At 37.6% G+C, this 17,678-nt stretch overlaps 1 protein-coding gene across 1 annotated transcript in view; it reads left to right on the forward strand.

Annotated features, from left to right (window-relative positions):
- RNF41 (ring finger protein 41) overlaps window positions 1–17,678 on the forward strand; it is a 34,073-nt gene that overhangs the window by 1,777 nt on the left and 14,618 nt on the right. The window contains exon 2 of the mRNA XM_037848279.1: window positions 872–1,056. The gene's annotated coding sequence lies outside the window, so the exon portion shown is untranslated. The remainder of the gene's footprint in view (window positions 1–871; window positions 1,057–17,678) is intronic.

Genomic DNA, 17,678 nt, shown 5'->3' on the forward strand with positions numbered 1-17,678 from the left:
ATATGTACTAGACTCAAAAGATGAAATTGTCTCTGTTTTATGTATAATGATAATCATTGTCCTATTCCTTCCCAACATGGTCCTTAAACTATTGATAAACTTGTAATGATGAGGAAAGGAGTTTGAATAGTTGCCATTCCCCCATTTATACTTGAACAGATCTCTCAGCATCCTTTGTCTGAAGCCTTGTCTTCCTCTGCTTGGTCCCATCCTTCTAGTGATGAATCTGATCAGCCTAATTTCCCTGCTGTCTAGTCTCTAGTTGCCTATCTTAGAATAATTTTCCAATTCATTGCTTTATTTTTATTCTTATTTTTTTTAATTTTAAGTATTTTTTTAGAGCTTGATCCCTTCAGGAACATATCCTGCCTTGGGAAGTAGACTTGCACCTGTGCCAACATTCTTGAGCATCTTCTCCTAATGAGAATAGTATTTCCAATTGGAAGGCAGGACCAGAATTCTTTTTACATGAAATAATTTATGTGAAAGCACTTTGGAAACCTTAAAGCGTCATACTGAACATGTAAGGTATTATGATGAGTAACCACTGATTTGGAATCATTAGCATTACTTGTAGCATGTGCACTAAATAAAATACTCATTTTCTATCTCAGACAGCTCCTTTTATCTACCTTTTTTATCCTTTTCTCTCCCCCTCCCAGTTATGTTTGAGTCTACTGGATCACAAGTGTGGTTCCTCAACCAATGATCTCCTTCCTTAGAGGGTAGTCCTGTATGCCTAGCACTGAAGTCCTTAACGCAGTTGTCTCATGCTCCCCAATTGACTGCCAGACCCTAGTTTGTCCAGTCTTCCTGCCAAGTGGAGGTAGTTCCCCTGACTCACCTTTCTCTTCCTTGTTCCTATTAATAGAGTGCTCCCAATTGTGACATCACATCCATGTCCTTGGTGATGGAGCTTGTCACTAGGAAGGAAGACTCAGTCAGAGAATAGCCAGCAACATGGGTTACTGTGAGCGTCTCCTGAGGGGCACTGAGTGGATGCATCAGGGGGTTGGAGCCTTGTGAACAGGGAACCTGCCCCCCAACGCTTGGAAGGTAAAGAACCTTGATTCAAGATCCCATTCCAGTCCTCAGACCTCTTCTCTGCCAGTTAATGTTCCTTCTACCCTTGAAAACCTGATTCTTAAAACTGCTTTCTGCAGAAAACTTTCTGAGATTAACCCATACCACCCTGTTCCTTGCATATTTAGGTCTTACGTTAACTATTAACTTTTACTTGGCAAGTTCCTTAAGTTTTTGTCTTTTTATGTTTTTTTTTTTAATCCTGTATTCTCATGGAGCTCAAGTCTACAACTTGTGTTAACTGTTGAAGGACAAGGATTATGTTTTTTGTTTCTTTGATGTGGTTCCAGTGGCAAGGAATATTAAGATTTGAGATAGCCACATAAGTACTGCTTGGTTGTAGTGACCAAGTGAGAGGTCCTTGCTGGCCTTTGAGGCCTTCTGGGCCTCACTTTGGGCATTCGATGAGTTTTTGAAGAATTAGAATGTACCGAAGGAGCCTAACTTTAACAATTTCCCTGTGATAAATCCAGTATGGATAATAGCATTCTGAAATTAAACAGAATGTTAGAGGGCACTAGTAGGAAATAGTTCCTAAGAGAGGAAGTGATTTCATTCTAAGGAGTCTACTGTTTAAATAAACAAGACCTTTTCCTTTTACTTAAAAAAGTCAAGTAACTTGCCTAAGGAGAGCAAGGTAAAGCCAGGGAACCCTTCTTAACAAATAATCACCCCCTAAATGACCTCTGTTTGTTTTCTATACTGAGTCTTAAAATCATAGAACTTGTAGAGTACCTTAGAACTTGTATAGTCTAGGATGCTTCATTTCATGTGGGGTAAGGGAACTGAGACCCAGAGAAGTTAAGTAACTTGCCTAGGGTTATACACTTGGCCAGTGACAGAGCTAAAACTAGGACTCAGGTTTCTGAATTCGTGATTCAGTTGTCTTTCTTTTTTAAATTAAAATAGGGTACTTTTACTACTCATTTCTTTTTTCTCCAGGCCTGTTTCTTCACTGGGAGGCAGGGAGATATGATGAAATGCTTTAGGGATACCTATGAGATTTTTCGCCAGCTAATTCCTTCACTGGGTTGAAATTCCTAGGAGTCACCTGTTTTCTTAGACTGGGGCAGATGATGGGTCTCTTTCCCTCTATGTTTGTTTGTTTTTTAATAATTGGGGCTAGAGAATCCTAAGCCCTCTGCACCTTTGTAGTAGCAGTCAGGGCATGGAGGAGAAAGAATTCGCGGAAGGGAGACTGTATCATATGTACATGGCTTTTGCCTTTATGCTTTTGCAGAGAATTGGTGGCAGCACACCCATTAAACTTAAATATAAATTATGGGGTGGAGAGTGTGTGCATGTTTGTGTGTGTGTGTGTGTGTGTGTGTGAGAAAGTGCATGGTTTACACATCTATACATTTGTTTAAGAAGCCCTGAAAATTCAGGTTCTTCTTTTCAATTTCTAGCGTTTTTTGAATTTTTAAATTCCTATCTCTCTGTAGGGGTAGACCCGAGGGGACACAGCAACAATAAATTAAAAGGAAATGGAAAAGGAAAAGGAGAAAAAAAAAAAAGAACATGGGAAGGGGTCTGTTAAAGCTCATACAATCTTAAAATAATGTTGACCAGGAACATACAGAGAGACCTCCATATAACCTGGAGGAAGTCCAGTAACATAATTACTTGGTTTGAGTCTGGCCTGCAGAATAGGAGGCTGGGAATGCAGTTTTCATTTTGAGTTCAGGATGTTCAAATTAGGGAAGCTGGCAGAATTCCTATAAGCCTGAAGTGATTCCTCAGTGCTACTTTAATTCAGCTTCCCAATTTGAGTGAAACCTTCTAAAGTCTTCCTGTCCCACACCTCAAGGAGAATATCCAGGAAACTCTGCTTCCAGTGTCTGTGGTCACTGGCTGTGACTCGAGGTTCCAGCAGTTTTAGGTCATTAAGGCTTCTGCCCCAGGGCAGTGAGCACCTGAGTTCTTGTGAGGCATCCCCCTTGGAATGACCTGCCCTATGACAGCCCCATAGCACTGTTGGGAGTCCCAGAGAGCAGAAGGAATAATCAAGTGCACCTAGCCTACCAGCTTTAGACTGTCTGCCTAGGGGCAGGGCAAGGCCTCCTAGAGACAGCTGGCTCCCAAAGTTGTATATAACCATATCAACAATTGTTTCCCAGAGGTGACAAATAGGGATACCCTAATCAGATTAGATATCTACCATAATTTCCCCTTATTTCTTGAGGCTACACCCCTGAAAGGATGCAGTTGTATGAAGGTTGATAAACCAAGAAAATCTCCAAGCAGACAGAGGAAGGTTATATTAAAAAGAGAACCATGCCCAGCATCCCTGCAGACTTTTATAAACCCTGGCTTTATGGTGAGCATTGCACGTCCTACCCTTCCCTGGTAGCTTCTCACACACAGGCCATTTCTACTGCACCGAGTTCTGCACTGACAAGTTCCGTGCTGTTTCTTTTGGAGATGTGGCATCTCTTGAGACTCTGTTAAGATAAGTTTTTAGAATTTGTGTTCCTCCTTCAGATAATAGCATTAGCATTGATTTAAAATGATAAAGTACAGTGAAGCATGATACAAACTCTAGACCTGGTTTCTACATTACTCCATGGCAACAGGAGAGAAAAAGGGCAATGTGATTTTAATTTTTGCTCCTTGCCCTACAGATAATCGATATTCTTTAAAATTAAATCTTAGAGAAACTTTAAATATGGACATAAAATGGTACTATATTCTACATCTTTTTTTTTTTTTAATAATTTCAAATTACAGGACAGGTGCAAAAATAATACGAACCCCATACAGAGAACTCCAACATATACCTACCCCCACTCCAGACACCCAGCTCTACCAACTTTAATGTTTTGCCACCTTTGCAGCTTCTTCCCTCCCTTCATCCCTGTGTCTGTCTATCTTTCTACCTGTTGAACATTTTAAATCAGATTGCACACATCATACTCCTTAAACACATAATACTTTCATGTACATTTCCTATGAAGAAGGATATTCACTTATGTAATCACCTTAAGTGCCATTATCAAGTTCGAGAAATTTAACTTTGATATAAAGCTTAATTCTATATTCCAGTTTTTGCTTATGTCCCAATGTCCTTTTGAGCCTTTTCCTCTATTCATATTGTTTTTGTAACTTGCATTTTTCAGTTTGGGAGGCAGTTTTGCAGTACAGTTAAAAACTTGGTCTCTGGAGCCAGATTGCCTGGGTGTGAATCTGGCTTAACTACTTAATAGCTGTGTAATTTTGGACAAGCTTTTTAACCTCTCTGTGTCCCTGTTACTCATCTGCAATATGTGGATAATGATAGACCTGACCTCACAGAGTTATTGTAAGAATTAAGTGAGTTAATATGCAAAAAATGCTTCAAATAGTGCTTAGCATGTAGAGTAATATTCAGTAACTGTCAGCCACATTATTATTTAATTGTATAAGTAAACAAAATCATTGTAGAAAAAGTAAGAAAAACCAATAAAGCAAACTGAGCAAAATTAAAAGCACTGAAAAGATAGCTTCTATAATATATATCCTTTTAGAGGCTTTCTAATATAAATGTGTACATACATAAATATTTTTAGCAAAAATGGCACTTAGCATATATGTATATATATATTTTTATATACTGCTTTTGTAACAAATATATATCTTAAACTTTCTTTCATGGCAGTAAAGATAGCTCTAAGTCATCATATTAATCCTACATGGCATTCCTTTTTATGAATGTAAACAATTTATTCTACTGGATATTTATGATACTTACAATTTTTGCTATTGTAAACAATGCTTAGATAAACAACCTAGTACATTCTTTTTTATATCTTTTTCCTATTATTTCCTTAGAGAAAGTTCCTGGAGGTAGGATTGCTTGGTAAAGGGGTGTGTGTGTGTGTATTTTTTTTTTTTAGGACATTTACTACTTTTTTCTTGTGATTCAATTTAGTTTTTTCTTGCAAGAATATATTCTTTTCAGACCTTGCTATAGGATATGACACATTGTGTGTATGTGTGTGTCAGTATGTTATATGACATGCATATAACACAGATAGTATATGAAATATTAAGTGAATATTTTGGGCATGTTTTTTTGTTTTAACTTTAATACCTTTCTTTCACAATTTAGGATAATTATAGATTTATTTATTCATCTAGTTGAATAGATGATGCCCACACATATATGCACATACTGGTATGGAAAAGTTGCTCAAAGGTACAAAGGGATAATTAGGGAAGTTAAAATTTCCCTCCTACTGCTGTCCCTTTTCCTCAGCAGCAGCCACTGTTGGCAATTTCCCATGTGTCCTTCTGGGATTTCCGTTCACATGTAAGCATATACGCCTATCATTTTGGCACCCATGCTGGTGTACTTTATATATACTATTCTATATCTTAGTTTTTTTTTTCTTAATAGTATAGCTTTTCCATATCTGGTATATTTTAAAGGAAGTGGTGATTTTATTTTTTCTCTGATTAATATTATAGCCATTGTAGAGAAACCAAATTATAATTTATTTGATTGAGGTAGATATTGTGAAGTCAGTAGTTCAATAGATGAATTATGGATATTTGGGGATATGTTTTGCTCTCCTGTAGTAGCTAACTCAGATAGCTCCTCCTCTTGATCATTTCTCTTGCCCCTTCTGCTTCCCCCCAGCCCTCTTTAACTGGACTACACAATTCGCCATGGGTGTCATCCAGAACAGCACCAATTGCTTAGGTTGCATTAATTGCAGTAGAGAGAAGGAGGTAATAGTCCCATTGTGTCCATAGGGTCAGTCCAGATGTGGAGAGTTCTGGGTACCCTAGTTTAGAGGGACAATGACATTCTAGGATGCAGTGAGAGAAGTGGGTCTGGGCTAGGTATTTCTCATTGGTGCCCTCACTGCACCCTGTCTTGACCTTTCCTAGGAGGTGTCTAAGCACAGGGTGACTGAACTATAGTTGCTGTGGATAAGATTCTTGCCCTGGAGAGAGGTTAAAACTAGATGTTCTTTATGTTCCATTTTAACCCTAAAGACAATGGGAAACTGTCTTACTCAGGTCAATGGGAAAAAACTCCTGGATATGATCAAATTGTGTCATTTTTTATTACTATACTTTGAAATAAAAGCATTCTTATATTTTTAAATTCTCAATTTCTAAATTTAAAAAATTTTAGTCCAAATGGAGGACTGTTTTCTATTTATGTGGAAGACTGCTTAAAGTTGAATTGTTACTTTTTTTAAAAAGCTCATGTATATTTATTAAAATTTTGAAAATTAAAAATAGAAGAAAAACATTATCCTTAGTACTACACTCAGATAAAACCATTGTTAACATCTGATATTTCCTTCAAATCTCTTTTCTATATGTGGATTTTATGTATATATGTATATTTTTAAACAGGTTCTATGTATTCAATTTTATGTCCTACCTTTTTTACCTATTATTATATCATGTATATTCGTAAACATCATTTAAAATAAATATTTTATGGGCTTCATTACCATAAACACTTAACTGTACTTTACTGTTCATTTAAATGAATAAGTCATTATCTGATTTTTAAAAATTTATTGGTATGATTTTTGAAAACCATCCATATCTATTTGTACGCATCCTTTCTTCCTTCCTGCTTTAGAGAAGAGATGTCCCTCTTCCTGTTTAAGATTATTCCAGATCTCCTCCTACTACTTCCTTAGTGACTGGATTCTCTCCTGTCTTTTATCATTCCCTTTTCAATAGGGCTTTCCTCTCAGTATATAAATATGTTCAAGCCTTTCTCTTCATAGGGAAAAACACCAAACACAGCACAGTTCCTCAACCACCTGTCCACCTCTAGCTAGTTCGTATCTCTTTCCCTCCCTTTGAAATCAAGCTTCTAGACAAGAGTTATCTTCAACCTGCAATAGTATCCACTGTGCCACATCCTGGGATTCTTTGCTTTTCTTTTCAGACTTATGTATCTGCAGCTTTTGACACTTTCCCTTCCTCTAAGCACTCCACTCCCTTGACTTTTATGAGCCACTTCCCTCCAGGATTTTCTCTGATTTCTGTCCCCTCTTTCTCAGTTTTTTTGAAGGCTTCTTTTTCTTTTTTCTCTTCTCCTCTCTTTTCCTTTAAATGTCATTGTTAAAGCATTCTCATGGACTCTTGGTGGAAATATAAATTGAAAAGGCCTTTCCAGAGGACAGATTGATAGTATCTAGCAAAATAAGTATTTTCAGTCCAGTATTTCTGCCTCTAGGGTCTGTCTTGGGAAAGAGATTTGTTCATGTGCTCAAAACAACAACAACGTGATTTGTTTCGGGGGAAAAGGAGAAAGTTTGGCAACAGAGCAAACCTCCAGTCATGAAGGGAATGGTAAGATACATTCAGTCAAGTTTTAGGCTGGTGTATTGAAAACTCTTATCACTAGAAAACAAATAACATGAGAGCAAGGACCATGTCTGTCTTGCTTATGTGTACACTTGAATCTGTGTATAGCCAAGATGGGCAATTGAAAGTGAATGTATACCAAGCATCAGATGGGGAGAGGAAAGTGGGAAGAGGGCTAATTGTTTGAATCTTTGTTACATTGTTTGAATCTTTAAAATGAGAATATACCCATAAATTTATATATTATTTGTGAGAAAGAAAGGCTAAAGAAAGGATAAAAAAATAAAGCAAAGAATTAGTGCTCCCCAGGGTTCCAAATTCTTCAGACACATCTTCATTTTCTGTTTTCATTCTGTATACTTTCCCTGTGTGGCCTTTCTAAACCCATGGCTTCAGCTACCACCTTCAGGATTTCTACTTAGAATCTCCAACTCTACATTTCCACAATTAGGATCATTATCTTTCCTCCCAATCTGGAAATCCTTATTTTGGTGAATTTTAATACCATTTTCCAAGGCAGAAACATAGGAGTCATCCTTTTATTATTTCTTGAACCAACGTAGATTCTATCTCTTAAATACCTTGGTTCAAGCATTTATACTTTCTTTGACTTTTTATAATAATCTCCTAAAAAGGTCTCACTTTCTCTAACCTTCCCTATCCCTTACTTTTCCTACACAGCTGTCAGAATCATCTGTCTAAAATGGAAAACTGATCATGTTAATTTCTTGCTTAAAATCTTTCAGGTAAACAAACAGTCAAAAATATCTCCCCACAAGATTCTTATTAATTACAAAGGAAAAACTGGTGCTCCCTGCATTGGAGAAAACTGGTAGACATCACCTTAACCAAATGACCCAAGTTAATCTCACAGTATTGGGACATCTCAACATCATGTTCTCCTGATGTGATACATTGAGCAAAACGCAACATTACTTCCATGGTATTTTTGCCCAAAATTGGATACCTGAATTTTAATCATGAGGAAACATCAGGCAAAGTCAAATTAAGGGATATTCTAATTAACTTGCTTGTATTAAAAAATGTCAGGGTCATGAAAGACAAAAAAAAACACAACTTTTCCAGATTAAAGGGATCTAAAGAGTCTTGATAACTCAATGCAACATGTAATTTTGGATGTTCTTTTGCTAAAGGAACTATTGGGAAAATTGGCAAAATTTGAATATGGTTTATAGGTTAGATAATTGTATTATAGCAGTGTTAATTTCCTGATTTTGATAATTTTACTCTGGTTTTGTAAGTGAATGTTCTTCTTTTTAGGAAATAGATAATAAAGAATTTGGTTATAAAGAGCTTTATGACTACAACTTAATCTCAAACAGTTCAGAATTAAAAAAATTTTTATATGTGTCTATATAGAGAGAATTACCAAACAAATGTTGTAAAATGTTAACATTTGGGGAATCGGGGTGAGGATGTATGGGAATTCTTTGTACAATTCTTAAAATTTTTCTCTGTCAGAAGAAAAAGAAAATCCCTCAGGTGTCTCTACAACTTTCAGGTTACATCTAACTCCATGGCGTAGGCAACTGGGACTTCCAGGTTTTGGCTCCTGCCCTCCCCTCTGTTCTGTCCTCATCTTCCAACACACCTCTGCACAAACCCTTGGCTGGCTTCTTGTTTTGATTCATGCTGTTTTAACTCCTTCTCATCTTTTGAACACAGTGGGTCTCACCAGGGGCAGTTTTGCCCCACCAGAGGACTTTTGCCAGTGTCCAGAATACATTTTTGGTTTTTACAATGGGTGAGGGTGAGGAGGGGATGCCACTGACATGTAGTGGGTAGAATTTAGAGATGCTGTTAAACACCATACAGTGCATAGGCCAGCAGCCCCTATAACAAAAATTATTTCTGGCCTGAAATGTTACAGTGCTGAGACTGAGAAGCCCTGTTCTAAACATATCTTGAGAGCCATTTCTGGAAAGTCTTTCTGACCACCCCAAGTCTGATTTAGAACCCTCTCTTTTGTGTTTCTCTAGAAACTTGTGAATGCCTCCTCATCACTTATCTCACAGAGACTAGGTTTTATTACGCTCGTTGACGTATAGGTGGTACTAGTCCATGTTTGTTGAATGAATACATGTAGATTGTTTTATAGTAAGATCTCGGCTAAGCATTTTAAAACCAGGTTTTAGGATTAAAGAAAAGAAATATTGCTCTTAATTTATCCTTACCTCTCCAGACTTCTGAGGTGATGCTGGGATGCTATTTCTTTGCTTTTTATATGAGCCAGAACTCTTTTGGGTATAAGGAACAGAAACCTAGTTCGATGTAGCTTAAGCAAAAAGAGGATATGGGGGCTCAAATTCAGTGATGGGATCTACTGGCCCCACTTGGTCCAATCAGCTGGAGCCTAGGGTAGGGTTTCATAGTGCTAATGAGGCAACTCCCACTGGAGTCATGTGGATAGAGGAGAAATGCAGTTTTAATTCCTAGAGTGTGGCTGGTGGATGGACAGTGCTAATCTACCTACTACACCTACTACAGCTCTAATCTAGTACATGTAAGGATGAAGGCACTGTGGGATGCTCCTCTCCCTCCACCATCCTCGCTTTTTAGTTCAGTGAGTCACAGCAAAAGGAATCACAAGTGGCCTTTGTTTTAGGTTTTACATTTCACTTTGTTGTGTCTATAATATCATTGCTTACATACTCACCCTAATTCATCAGTGTTCATAGATTATTCAAGGGAATTCTTTTCTTTGCTTCCATTTTGTTCTACTCTGTTGGACTGGGAACAGAAGGTCAGAGATCTGAGGGGAGACAAATATGTGGTAGATGCCCCCATCCCCACCCCATGCTAAAGGAAACAACCAGGCCAAGGTGGTTTACAGTAACAGTTTCAGAGGGATTAGTAATGAGCCCAAGGCCCTAAACTTTAGGCCCTAGAGATGGAAGGACAAGTGCATGTAGAAATGGTGGTGATTGAAATCAGTGTAATTGTATCAGTGTCATAGGTGGTATCATTGTTCCTATATAAAATGGGTAAAGAAAGATAGATGGTTGCAAAGGGAGCCATGCAATTTCTTAGCTCCATTGGCCTTGTGTATTAAGCAGAATTTTTATCAGTTTAAAGAAACAGAAACTCAGCTTAAACATAAAGATAATAGGGCATTTATTGGGTCATGTAACTGAGATGTTCAAAAGGCATGGCCGAATCCAGGACCTCAAAAGATTTCATCTGACTTGATCTCTCAACTCTGCTTTCTTCTTTATTAGCTTCATTCTGTAAGCAGCCTTTCCTCAATAATGCCAAAGATGGTCACCAGCCACCCTGGGTGTACTTTCTACCTGCTACAAGGGGGAAGAGCCCCCTCTCAGAGCTAGAGCAGAAGTCTCAGGTATCACCCTCACTGTCTCCAGTTGGGTCACCTGTCCAATGAGGAACTAGGATATGATTCCCAAAGGAAAACTGTGGTGCTATTAACAAAAAACAGGATGCTAGGTAGGCAAAATTGTAAATGTCCACTATACTCCGGCTGTTGGGAAGCTCTTGGTTAAAGCAACGTTTAAACACACCAAATATTGTATTGACTTGTGTGTATGTAAGGAACTGTACTTGGTGCTATATTGGATATAGAAATGAACATGAGTTTCTGCCCTTTAGGAATTTTTAATCTAATGATGGAAATTAGCTTTATACATAAATAATAGTAATTGCCATGTATTGAGTGCCTGCTATGTACCAGCAGATACCTTGCTAGATGTTTTACATGCGTTTTCTCCTTGAGGACTAATCTATGTAAGTCATTTCTATTACTATACCCATTTTACTTATGAAAAAAAAAAAAAGTCAACTTAGTCTTAGGAAGGTTTCATAGCCTGGTTAAGGTCAAATAGCTAATGATTAGTAGAAGTGGGGATGTGAACCCAGTTGGTTTTGTTTGTTTCTTTGTTTTATTGTGGTAATGTATATACGGCACAGAATTTGCCATTATAACCAATTATATGTGTACAATTCAGTGATATCAATTACATTCACAATATTCTGCCACCATCACCACCATCCATTACCAAAACTTTCTCATCACCCCGAACAGAAACCCATTAACCAGTAACTCCCCATTCCCCCACTATCACAGCCCCTGGTAACTTGGAATCTACTTTTTGTCTCTGAATTTGCATATTTTAGTTTTTTCACATAAATGGAACCATATGTTTGTCTTTTTGTTCCTGGCTAATTTCATTCAGCGTGATGTCTTCAAGGTTATCCAAGTTGCATGTATCAGAACTTCATTCCTTTTTATAACTGAATAATGTTCCATTGAAAGTATATACCATGGTTTTTTTTTGTTGTTGTTTTTTTTTTGTTTTTTTTTTTTACTCTCCATCAGTATACCATGTTTTATTTATCCATTCATCTATTGATGGACACTTGGGTTGCTTCCATCTTTTGGCTATTGTGAATAATGCCACCATGAACATTAGTGTACAAAATCTATTAAAGTCCCTGTTTTCAATCCTTTGGGGTATATACCTAGAAGTAGAATTGCTGGGTCATATGGTAATTTTATGTTTAACTCTTTTTTTTTTAAGTCAGCTGGCATCTTTATTCCTTTGGGGCCAGGTGGGGTGCTCCGGAGCTGTCGGTGGGGTAGGCTCACTTCCTCTTCACTATCATGGGTTTCTGACTGTGGATGGCACTGGCTCTGGAGGTGGCAGCCAGTCATATGCTGGATGCTGCTGAGGGTGGCCCGCAGCTAGGAGGTGCCCACAGTCTTGCCGTGAATCAGCCTGTTGTAGTGGAAGGAGTTGCGGGCCTTCAGGTTATTGGGCTTGGGTTGTCTGTCTGCTTGTTCCTCTTGACCAGGAAACTGGAGCAGTTTCACACGACCATCTGTTACAGATGTGTAGATGTGCAGACATGGTGGCAGCTCCTCTCCCTGCTGCTGGAGACAGAAAGTATATTTAACTCTCTTAAGAATTGGTAGACACAGTGGCTGCTTAAGAACTGGTAAACACAGTGGCTGCACCATCTTACATTTCCGTCAACATTGGTTCCTATTTCTTGCATCCGCTCCAGCGCTTACTTTTTGTTTTTTAAAATCATAGCCATCTTGGTGTGAGGTGGTATTGTGGTTTTGATTTGCATTTCCCTAATGGCTAATGATGTTGAGCAACTTTTCATATGCTTTTTGGCCATTTGTTTTCCTCCTTTGGAGAAATGTCTGCTTTTTAACTGGATTGTTTGTATTTTTTTTGTTGTTGTATTCTAGGAGTGCTTCATATGTTCTGGATATGAAAGCCTTATCAGATACATGGTTTCCAAATATTTTCTCCCATTCTGTTAGTTGTCTTTTCACTTTCTTGACAATGTCCTTTGATGCACAAAAGTTTTTAATTTTGATGAAATCCCATGTATCTGTTTTTCCTTTTTGGGTCATAGCTGAGAATCTATTGCCTAATACAAGATCCTAAAGATTTTGTGCTGCTTTCATCTAAGAGCTTTATGGTTTTAGCTCATTTATTTAGGTCCTTGATCCATTTTGAGTTAATTTTTGCATCTAGTATGAGGAAGAGGTTTATCTTCCTATTTTTGCATGTGGATATCCAGTTTTCCCAGCACCATTTATTGAAAAGACTTATTTTTCCCTCCCTGATTGGATTTGGCACCCTTGTCAAAGCTTAGTTGGCCATATTTGGCCATATTTGGCCAGAAATTAAAGAGGACCTAATAAATGGAAAGACATCCTGTGTTCATGGATTAGAAGACTTAATATTGTTAAGATATGTCAGTACTACCCAAAGCAATTTACAGGTTCAATGCAGTCCCTATCAAAATTCCAGCAGACTTTTTAGCAGAAATGGACAAGCCAATTATCAGATTCATAGGGAACGGCAAGAGGCCCCAAATAGCCAAAACCCAAATCTTGAAAAAGAAAAAACAAAATGGAAGGACTCACATTTCCTAATTTTAAAACTTATTACAAAGCTAATTGTAAATGGAATTGTTTTCTTGATTTTCTTTTCAGATTATTCATTGCTGCTGTATGGAAAGATGGCAATTTTTTTTTTGAATTAGAACAGTTGTCACAATTGATTTTTTTTTTTTTTTTTTAATTCAGTTTTATTGATATATATTCACAAACCATACAGTCATCCATGGTATACAATCAACTGTTCACAGTATGATCATATAGTTATGCATTCATCACCACAATCTATTTCTGAACATTTTCCTTACATCAGAAAGAATCAGAATAAGAATAAAAAATAAAAGTGAAAAGAGAATACCCAAACCATCCCCCCATCCCACCCTATTTGTCATTTAGTTTTTACTCCCATTTTTCTACTGATTTTTTTTCAATTTTTTAACTTTTGTTTATCAAAAAATTAAAAACAAACAGGCAAACAACAACCAAAAAAAACCCCACAACATTTCAAACAAAGCAATGGATTAAGGAAAACAAATAACCTAAAATAACTACTTTGCTTCCAATATGTTCCTACCATACCCCAAGAAAATTAATAAACCATGTCCAAACAGAGGAGTAAGAAAAACAAATAATCTAAAATAACTACATTGCTTCCAACATGTTCCTACCATACCCCAAGAAAATTAACAACCCCTAAGAAAACAAAGGAATAAGAGAAAAAAAAAACCTAAAATAACTCTATTGCTTCCAACATGATCTTCCTATATCCAAGAAAGTTTACAAACCATAATCATTCCTGAGCATTCCCATAACATTGAGATTACCCTCCATAGTTTATCTGTTCTTATTAGATTATCATTCCCCCTCCACTAATTGGTATCTCTACGTCCCCTACATTCTACAGTATAAAACATTGTACACTTTTCACAGAATTCACATTAGTGGTAACATACAATATCTCTCTTTTTGTGCCTGGCTTATTTTGCTCAGCATTATGTCTTTTTTTTTTAATCTTCATTTTATTGAGATATATTCATATACCACGCAGTCATACAAAACAAATCGTACTTTCGATTGTTCACAGTACCATTACATAGTTGTACATTCATCACCCAAATCAATCCCTGACACCTTCATTAGCACACACACAAGAATAACAAGAATAATAATTAGAGTGAAAAAGAGCAATTGAAGTAAAAAAGAACACTGGGTACCTTTGTCTGTTTGTTTCCTTCCCCTATTTTTCTACTCATCCGTCCTTAAACTAGACAAAGTGGAGTGTGGTCCTTATGGCTTTCCCAGTCCCATTGTCACCCCTCATAAGCTACATTTTTATACAACTGTCTTCGAGATTCATGGGTTCTGGGTTGTAGTTTGATAGTTTCAGGTATCCACCACCAGCTACCCCAATTCTTTGGAACCTAAAAAGGGTTGTCTAAAGTGTGCGTAAGAGTGCCCACCAGAGTGACCTCTCGGCTCCTTTTGGAATCTCTCTGCCACTGAAACTTATTTCATTTCCTTTCACATCCCCCTTTTGGTCAAGAAGATGTTCTCCGTCCCACGATGCCGGGTCTACATTCCTCCCCGGGAGTCATATTCCACGTTGCCAGGGAGATTCACTCCCCTGGGTGTCTGATCCCACGTAGGGGGGAGGGCAGTGATTTCACCTTTCAAGTTGGCTTAGCCAGAGAGAGAGGGCCACATCAGAGCAACAAAGAGGCATTCGGGAGGAGGCTCTCAGGCACAACCATAGGGAGGCCTAGCCTCTCCTTTGCAGCAACCGTCTTCCCAAGGGTAAAACCTATGGTAGAGGGCTCAACCCATTAAACCACCAGTCCCCTATGTCTGTGGTCATGTTAGCAACCATCGAGGTGGGGTAGGCGAATACCCCTGCATTCTCCACAGGCTCCTCAGGGGGGCACTACATCTTTTTTTTTTCCTTGTTTTTCTTTTTTTTTTTTTTAACTTTCCCTTCTTTTTTAAATCAACTGTATGAAAAAAAAGTTAAAAAGAAAACAAACATACAATAAAAGAACATTTCAAAGAGACCGTAACAAGGGAGTAAGAAAAAGACAACTAACCTAAGATAACTGCTTAACTTCCAACATGTTCCTACCTTACCCCAAGAAAGTTACATAATAAAGCAACATTTCTGTGAACTTGTTCCTACTATATCCATCAGAAATTAACAGACCATAGTCATTCCTGGGCATCCCCAGAATGTTAAATAGCTTATCTGTTCTTCTTGGATTATTGTTCCCCCTTCCTTAATTGCTCTCTATTGCTAGTTCCCCTACATTCTACATTATAAACCATTTGTTTTACATTTTTCAAAGTTCACATTAGTGGTAGCATATAATATTTCTCTTTTTGTGCCTGGCTTATTTCGCTCAGCATTATGTCTTCAAGGTTCATCCATGTTGTCATATGTTTCACCAGATCGTTCCTTCTTACTGCCGCGTAGTATTCCATCGTGTGTATATACCACATTTTATTTATCCACTCATCTGTTGAAGGACATTTGGGTTGTTTCCATCTCTTGGCAATTGTGAATAATGCTGCTATGAACATTGGCGTGCAGATATCTGTTCATGTCACTGCTTTCCGATCTTCCGGGTATATACCGAGAAGTGCAATCGCTGGATCGAATGGTAACTCTATATCTAGTTTTCTAAGGAACTGCCAGACTGACTTCCAGAGTGCCTGAACCATTATACAGTCCCACCAACAATGAATAAGAGTTCCAATTTCTCCACATCCCCTCCAGCATTTGTAGTTTCCTGTTTGTTTAATGGCAGCCATTCTAACCGGTGTTAGATGGTATCTCATTGTGGTCTTAATTTGCATCTCTCTAATAGCTAGTAAAGCTGAACATTTTTTCATGTGTTTCTTGGCCATTTGTATTTCCTCTTCAGAGAACTGTCTTTTCATATCTTCTGCCCATTTTATAATTGGGCTGTCTGTACTATTGTCATTGAGTTGTAGGATTTCTTTATATATGCAAGATATCACTCTTTTGTCAGATACATGGTTTCCAAAATTTTTTCCCATTGAGTTGGCTGCCTCTTTACCTTTTTGAGAAATTCCTTTGAGGTGCAGAAACTTCTAAGCTTGAGGAGTTCCCATTTATCTATTTTTTCTTTTGTTGCTTGTGCTTTGGGTGTAAAGTCTAGGAAGTGGCCGCCTAATACAAGGTCTTGAAGATGTTTTCCTACATTATCTTCTAGGAGTTTTATGGTACTTTCTTTTATATTGAGATCTTTGGTCCATTTTGAGTTAATTTTTGTGTAGGGGGTGAGGTAGGGGTCCTCTTTCATTCTTTTGGATATGGATATCCAACTCTCCCAGCCCCATTTGTTGAAAAGACCATTATGACTCAGTTCAGTGACTTTGGGGGCCTTATCAAAGATCAGTCGGCCATAGATCTGAGGGTCTATCTCTGAATTCTCAATTCGATTCCATTGATCTATATGTCTATCTTTGTGCCAGTACCATGCTGTTTTGGCAACTGTGGCTTTATAATAAGCTTCAAAGTCAGGGAGTGTAAGTCCTCCCACTTCATTTTTCTTTTTTAGAGTGTCTTTAGCAATTCGAGGCATCTTCCCTTTCCAAATAAATTTGATAACTAGCTTTTCCAAGTCTGCAAAGTAGGTTGTTGGAATTTTGATTGGGATTGCATTGAATCTGTAGATGAGTTTGGGTAGAATTGACATCTTAATGACATTTAGCCTTCCTATCCATGAACATGGAATATTTTTCCATCTTTTAAGGTCCCCTTCTATTTCTTTTAGTAGAGTTATGTAGTTTTCTTTGTATAGGTCTTTTACATCTTTGGTTAAGTTGATTCCTAGGTACTTGATTTTTTTAGTTGCTATTGAAAATGGTATCTTTTTCTTGAGTGTCTCTTCAGTTTGTTCATTTCTAGCATATAGAAACATTACTGACTTATGTGCATTAACCTTGTATCCCGCTACTTTGCTAAATTTGTTTATTAGCTCTAGTAGCTGTATCGTCGATTTCTCAGGGTTTTCTAGATATAAGATCATGTCATCTGCAAACAATGACAGTTTTACTTCTTCTTTTCCAATTTGGATGCCTTTTATTTCTTTGTCTTGCCGGATTGCCCTGGCTAGCACTTCCAGCACAATGTTGAATAACAGTGGTGACAGCGGGCATCCTTGTCTTGTTCCTGATCTTAGAGGGAAGGCTTTCAGTCTTTCACCATTGAGTACTATGCTAGCTGTGGGTTTTTCATATATGCTCTTTATCATGTTGAGGAAGTTTCCTTCAATTTCTACCTTTTGAGGTGTTTTTATCAAAAAGGGATGTTGGATTTTGTCAAATGCTTTTTCAGCATCTATTGAGATGATCAATT

This window comes from Choloepus didactylus, chromosome 8, assembly GCF_015220235.1.
Source record: "Choloepus didactylus isolate mChoDid1 chromosome 8, mChoDid1.pri, whole genome shotgun sequence".
Lineage (NCBI taxonomy): Eukaryota > Metazoa > Chordata > Mammalia > Pilosa > Megalonychidae > Choloepus > Choloepus didactylus.